Source organism: Nannospalax galili, unplaced genomic scaffold, assembly GCF_000622305.1.
Source record: "Nannospalax galili isolate Female #2095 unplaced genomic scaffold, S.galili_v1.0 scaffold158, whole genome shotgun sequence".
In the NCBI taxonomy this organism is placed as follows: domain Eukaryota; kingdom Metazoa; phylum Chordata; class Mammalia; order Rodentia; family Spalacidae; genus Nannospalax; species Nannospalax galili.
Genome location: NW_008345290.1, coordinates 10,703,809 through 10,711,534, shown reverse-complemented (window position 1 = coordinate 10,711,534; position 7,726 = coordinate 10,703,809). Strand labels below are relative to the sequence as shown.

At 42.7% G+C, this 7,726-nt stretch overlaps 1 pseudogene; it reads left to right on the top strand.

Annotated features, from left to right (window-relative positions):
• Positions 1-4,863: 4,863 nt before the first annotated feature.
• Positions 4,864-5,758, top strand: LOC108491250 (annotated as a pseudogene).
• Positions 5,759-7,726: the final 1,968 nt, after the last annotated feature.

The following is a 7,726-nucleotide window of genomic DNA, read 5'->3' as shown; positions in this document are numbered from 1 at the left end:
TTAAAGTCAACTTCTAAAATAAACTTCCCTAATCTGTTTTGTTATATTGCCCCTGGGGTACTCAAGCTGGAGCTAAACCAGTTAGGTGAGAATTTAAATTAACTAGCCCCTGTGGAGCACTTAAAAATTCAAGGTGGCTTGCGCCATACAAACAAAAAAAGGGTTGTGTTTGTCAGAATGTATCAATCCCCTGGTGGCAGACTGCCCCAGGAACATTGAACACCACTGACAACACTTCTTTTCTTTTCTATAATGGGTAATTCAGCATCACACCAAAAAAACCCTCCAAATTTGCTCCCTTAGAGCCCTCCTTAAATCAAGAGGACTTAAGATTTCCCAAAAGGAAAGCCCAAAATTTTGGAATGAAGTATTTCAATTTGTACCCTGGATCCTGTCAGCAGACATTTCTGATCCAGAGGTCTGGACCAACATTGCCTATCTGGCTCGTAAAAAGGAAATCCAGAAAAGACACCATTTGCCCCTTTCTTTTCTCCCCATAATAGCAGCCATTCAACAATGCTTAGGAAACCTACCTAAAACTGAGGAAAACTTACTAGCACCAGGGAATAATAAAGGGGAGTGTTCAAAGAATAAAAAAAGACCCTAAAGATTTCCCAACAGCAGATTCGACAGCCCTAAAAAATAATAAAAAAAGATCCTAAAGACTTCCCAACAGCAAATTTGACAGCCCTAAAAAATAATGAAAAAGACCCTAAAGATTTCCCAACAGCAGATTCGACAGCCCTAAAAAATAATAAAAAAAGATCCTAAAGACTTCCCAACAGCAAATTTGACAGCCCTAAAAAATAATGAAAAAGACCCTAAAGATTTCCCAACAGCAGATTCGACAGCCCTAAAAAATAATAAAAAAAGATCCTAAAGACTTCAATTTGCACCCTGGATCCTGTCAGCAGACATTTCTGATCCAGAGGTCTGGACTAACATTGCATATCTGGCTCGTAAAAAGGAAATCCAGGAAAGACACAATTTGCCCCTTTCCTTTCTCCCCATAATAGCAGCCATCCAACAATGCTTAGGAAACCCACCTAAGATCGAGGAAAGCTTACAAGCACCAGAAAATAATAAAGGGGAGGGTTCAAATGATAAAAAAGACCCTAAAGATTTCCCAACAGCAGATTCAACAGCCCTAAAAAATAAAGAAAAAAATCCTAAAGATTGCCCAGTAACAGATTCAACAGCTCCAAAAATAAAAATTGATCAAGTCAGACAAAACCCACCCATCAACAAAAATAACCTTTACCCCCATCTTCCCCCCTATGAATCCTCATGGACTGATTTAACAAACCCAGATGTTAAAACCCAGACTTCAAAAACTCCCAAAGATCCCCAGATAAATCCCCCTCCCCCTTGACCGCCGCCACCACCACCGCCTGTGGCGCCACACCCCATAGCCATTGAACAGCTCTGTAATCTCAGGGATAATGGGAATTGTTGCGCACAAAATCTCCAGACACAATGGCCTCAGTACCCAAAAACGCCATCGGTAGAAGCTTTTCCTGTTAACCTACAAAAAGCAAGGCAACATCCACTGGCTTGGTACCCACTCCCAGCAGCAGACTTAAAAGAGCTGCACCAAGCTGTTCATGAGGATGGGATCCATGCTCCATGGACAAAATCTATACTACAAACATTTAATACTAACCTGCTTCCCCAGGATTGGAGAGACATTTGTAGATCTACCCTCCCCAGTCCATTATTCGTACAATGGGAAGCCCTATTTAGAGATGAGTGCCTAATGCAAGCTAAAAGAAATGACACTCACAATCAACAGCTAAGACCTCAAGCAGGGCAGGATCCACCACCTGGATTTATAGATTGGAATTATGACCAGCTTTTTGGCCAGGGTAATTTCTCCACAGGAATTCAGCAAGCTGCAATTCCAGCTGGCTGTATTGAGCAAATTCGCTTATGTGCTCTGCAGGCTTGGGACCGCTTACCACCTTTGTCCACTGGGCCTGGAGAAGCTTCTGCATTAACCTTTTTAAAGCAGAACCCACTGAGCCTCTTCCAGACTTTATACTAAGAGTGCAAGCAAGTTTAAACACAAAGATAACAGATCGTACAGCCAAAGCAATGCTTTTAAACAACCCTGTCTGGAAAGGGATGACCCCTGAGCACAGACAAGCATGCCAGGGACTAAAAAATAACCCTAATATTATGTTCTGGAGATTTTATGTCAGAGAAACATTTCAAGGAAAAAAACCAGATAATCAGAACCGCAGACTGCCCCCTAGTGAGCTGTCAAAAACCCATAGAAATCATAATATACCCAAATGCCTGCAGATATGGAACTAACGAATATGTTTGCTTCCCTTTTCGACAAACAGATCCATCATGCCTCAAGGAAGTTGATACCTATGGGGGCTGCCACTATTTGAATCCCTGTAGGTTGGAACAAGGATACACTGGGAGATATCAGGGCATAACAAGACAGAGAAGACCTATCTACCTAAAGGATAATAAGTATCTCTATGGGAACCATGACTATTCCCTAATATACATTGCAGATCCATGGGACAATCGCTGGCGTATTGGAGTAATAGGAAAGTTCTACTCAGGTGCATTTGCTAGGTACCCTACAGCTGACTTCCATATCTCTCAACAGTTTGTACCTGCAGCTAAGTCTGTGCTAACTCATCATAATATTATTCTACAGGAAAAACAAGCAGAGGACCAGATAAGATCAACTATGTCCTGGCAAATACATTCACTATGTTGCTAACTTTCTTCCCTTCACCACCCACCCCAATGCCTCTAACTGCTTCTTTTGTGCATCCAGCAATAGACCTTTACTGACAGCAGTACCAGTTAATACCACCCTTCTTTACCCAGAAACAAAAAAAGATTTCACTGACTCTCATCTAATGGATATTCCCTTATTCGAACAATGGGCTAACTATCCAATTTGCATTTCCAGCAAGAGTAAGCCTACTCATTACAAATGCCTCACTAACATTACTCTCTCCAGGATAGCATGCGTCACTCCTCCTCTTTTCCTATGGTGCAAAGGAGAAGCCCAACACTGTGTTAATTCCTCTTTGTCCACCTTTTGTATACCGGTAATGATTACACCCCAGGTGTACCTACTCGAGAAAGAGGAAGCCGCCCTCCTCCTTCACAGCTGCCAGCGGAGAGAAATCTTCATCCCTTTGCTAGTAGGGCTTGGACTTGCCCTCTCCCTGGGTGCTGGAGGTGCTGCGACTGTTGCTGTTGTACAAACCCAGCACCTGGCAGGAGACTTTCGAGACAAGCTGGAACAGGCAATGGCATCCACAACTGACAGCCTTGAATCTCTGCAATGACAAATGAACTCTCTTGCCGGGGTTGTGCTCCAAAACAAAAGAGCACTGGACTTAATCACTGCTGAACATGGGGGAATGTGTGTGGTATTGGGAGAGGAATGCTGTTTTTTTTGTAAATGAATCAAATGTTGTTGAAACCAATGTTAACACTCTCAAAAAACTTCGTAATGATCTATTTTCAAGATTTCAACCCACCAAACAATTAGGTTGGTTTAGTAATCCCTTGTTTTCATGGCTCCTACCCTTTGTTGGCCCCCTGGTCATGCTGTGTGTCATTTTGATGCTTGCTCCCTGTTTCATACAATTTCTTCGCCCACAAATTACTACCATTGCTAAAATTACTACCAAACAGGTCATGGTCAATTATCAAACTTTGGATTCTCCCGAGATAGATGAATTGGCTCCTTAAGGCTTGTGATGACACTTCTCCATTTTAAATCAAACAGGGGGAAATGTTGGGAAACCCTGCTGTTAGGGTTGTAGTTCTCCATGTCCTGATAGCCCTGAGAGGCTCGGCGCCAAATGGAAGGACTCCCCTTTTCAGCAGGGGGCCTCCTGCTCTCTTCCTGGCTCACCTGGAAAGTGCCACCAAGCACGGATGCCTGACCTTTTCTAAAAGCATGACCTTTGGCATAGTTACCTGGAGTAAAAACTACCCCCAGGTTTTTTCTATATGATAATCAGGCATTGCCTGATAGTCTGGAAGATAGGAGCCCACTGCCACATGTAAATAAAGCATACTATGAGCACCTATCAGCTGAGGCTTTGGCTACTGCCTCCACACTATAAATTCTCTAGTTCTCCCACTGAATAAATGGAGCAGTTTTCACTGTGTCTGGATCTGTATCACTGCTGTTTCACTGCGCCTGGGACCAGCTTCCCCGGAAGGGCTGTCTTCCGTCAGTGCTCACTGGCCGTCCTGACCCTGCTCACCGCTTCTGCTCTCCCTGCCCTCGTGGGCCAGTGGCCAATGACCCACAAAGAGAGGGAGAGACCCCCGCACATTGTGAGAAAGATGCCCCGCCCAGCTGCCTCAGCCTGACTTCAGCTGCAGATCCACTGTTCTTTGTCCTTTGGTCAGATTGTTTGGGGGAAGCTCTGCCTTCTCCAAGTTTGTGTTATGCACACTGTCCTGTGACCCTAAACACCATGCCATACACAGTCAATGGCAATACAACTAGAGCTTTTTAGAAGAATGTGTATAAAAATCCAGAGAGTGGCAAACTGGAACAGCCATTAACTAACAGCATTCCTGAGGCACATTGCTGGTACCTTATTCTTTTCTCCCCAAATGGTACCTTGTTCTTTTCTTCCAGTCTCTCAATGTCAACCATGTTGATACATCGCATCATCATCAAGATGGAGATGCAGATTGTATCATCTTTGCTCTTCAGAAACAGATACAAATAGAGCAAAAACAGCCACTTTATCTCAACATGTCTGGCCTCTGACTCTCAGCTGTTTCCTCTCGCCAGTGATGCCTGTGCTTAGAAGTAGATATTTGCAGGTGGTGACTGGAATTTCACCCATGAATGTTAATATGTGGGCTAATAATCAGAGCTCTCTGGATGACTTCATCTTACTGGGGCTTTCTATACAGTGGTGGCTGGAAACACCACTCAGTAATTCTTTAGTGGCCTAAGTCTTTACCTTATATCTCCAGTATCTTAGTTTCCCACCTAGACCCTCAGCTTGACAGTCCCAATCTCCTCCTTCTGAACCTTTGCTATACTACCAGTACAGTCTCTGAGATGCTGGTCAACATCAGAGAGCCATAAAAGACCATCAGCTATGGGTTCTAAATTGCCCAGATCTATATTTTTCTGGCCTTGGATTCAACTGAATGAATCCTTCCAGCCATCATGGCCTTCGGCCCCTTCGCTGCCATTTGCAAACCCCTTCAGTATCTCCATCATCATGAACAAAAGATGGTGCATCCATATGGCTACTGGGACCAAGATTAGTGGCTTTGCCAACTCTCTTGTGCAGTCCACTCTCACTGTGGTGGCTCCCAGGTGTGGACAAAGGGTGATAGACCATTTCTTCTGTGTAGTCCCTGCCCTTCTGAAGCTAGTTCATGCAGACACAACAGTGAAGGAAGCCGAGCTCAATGTTACTGAGGCCTTCCTGCTCTTGGCCCCGCTTAACCTCTCCTGAGCACCTATGTGCTCATCATTCAGGCAGTGATGAAGATGCACTCTGCTGAGAGTCGCTGGAAGGCGCTTGCTGGTGGTCTTCCTGTTCTACTTCACCTCCATCAGCATGTATGTTCAGACTCCCTCCAGCTACTCTTGGGATAGGGTCAAGATCAGGGCTGTGTTCTATGGCATCATCACCCCCACTCTCAACCCTTTCATCTACACCTTGAGGAACAAAGATGTGAAAGCTGTGCTGAGGGGGGTACTCACAGGGAGTTTTGGGTCAAGACGAGGTAAGGGCTAAAGAAAGACCTAGGTAGGATAGAGAGATAGTTTGACTGCCAAAGAAGGTGCTGGAATTAGAAACAATGAGGAAAGCATGCGTGAAACTCACAAAATTCACATGAGTCACAGGACTAGGAAGGGAAGTCAACTCCTGGTGAACCCCCACATTGCACTTAGGGACTTGTGAAAGTGCAGTCTTTTCCTCAGTGGCAGTGACCATGGGGATTCTTTAGTTGTCGACAGATCTGAGCCCTGCAATTGAGGGGATGAAACCCTGTGGCCATAGCATTTGTGACTTTTGAGGGGAAGCAGCACAGCCAGGGAGACTGTTCCATCTCCTTCACAATCTCGAGAGAAGGATCATTTTACAGGCATGTTTTAGTAATGTCATCCATGTGAGTTTGCTTATTAAGTAGAGAAATTACATTTTTCAATTTAGGCTTCTCTCTGGCACTTCAAAAACACGAGGAACACTACTCTTACATTAGGAGACATCAGTAAAATAAGAGTCACTTAAATACAAGTTGTTAGATGGTGACATTTGATCTGCTAATCAAGAGGGTAGCTAAGTGACTGATGCATGTAGACAAAAACCAGTAGGATACACTGGAAAACTGGGAAACTCACTCCAGATAGGGCAGAAATAATGGTGTGGGATTTCATCATGTCATTCAAGGGGGTGATCAATTTAAAATGTATGAATTTTTATTTATGAAATTTTCCATTTACTTCTTTTGAGCTATAGTTGGCCTGGAAAGCTGAAACCATGTTTTCAAGACACAATTATATCTACTGCATTTCTACTGTGAGTTTTACCATATCAATTTTTCTTAACCAAAACACTACAATAGAGGAAATGGTGAAATATCAGAGGAAGGTCTATACAGAAAGTTATTAAAAAACAGAATATAAATTCTTAAATTGAACTAATTAACGTTCAAGTAAATTAGAAAACTTTTAGAGAAACATGCTACTACAACCCAGACTTCAGTTTCGTCAATATATCGCCACTATTCAGGCATCTCTCTCTCAACATTTTGTATCCATATATGCCAATATAAGAGGGGTTTTAAGACAATAGAAGCAATAAAAATGACAGCATTAAAGATAGAAATATGAAATAGAAAACTGTGGGGAGTTTGGAGATGATAACTTTAATAAAGATGATAATTTTAATATTTTAACATAAACCTTAGCCAATTTACACTCAGATACATAACACATTTAGGTGTCGGCAGCGTACAAATGATCATGGTCAAAAGAAACACAAAGAAATCTGGGGAAGCAGCATGGCAGAGAAATTTCTAGGTGAAGAAGGAAATCACCTGGAATTTAGACACCTAAAAAGGCAGTGCGTCCAGGGCAAATAAATCCTACGTCAATATGGGCTCATGAGACTAACTCTCTGAATTCAAAACTTTGATCAATCTATCTTACCTGTTTTAGCTTTTTGCTATAAAGTGACCAACAAATATATATTAAGCAGAAGTGTTCAGTCAAAATTGAGTTCAGGAACACCCAGCAGCACTGCATGAATTGTGAGCAAAGTATCATCTGGAATCAAATATAAGGTCCCATTGAAAGAAAATGAGGCACAAGTTGTGTGTCTTGCGGAAAATGTTATGATGTTTTACCTTCCTCCTCAACAAATGTGTGTAGTAGCACTTGCCTTAACTCAATATCGAGTATTGTAGGGACTCAGGTTTGCTTTGCTTAGTGGAGGACCCACTGGCTTCGGGGCAGAGGGTCTAATTGGCGAGAGAGTCAAACTCTGGGACCTGTGTCTTCCCAACAGGATGATTTATTTTAGAATTTAGATGGTTTTTATACATCCCAAGAAACTAGCAGTCATGTGGGATATGACAGTCAGATACAAAGAGTTAGGGTACAAAGAAACAGGACATTTAGTCTGTTAGTTGGCGCCAGAAGGATTCTTAAACTTTTACTCAAGGTTATCAATGCCCATCTCATAATTTATTG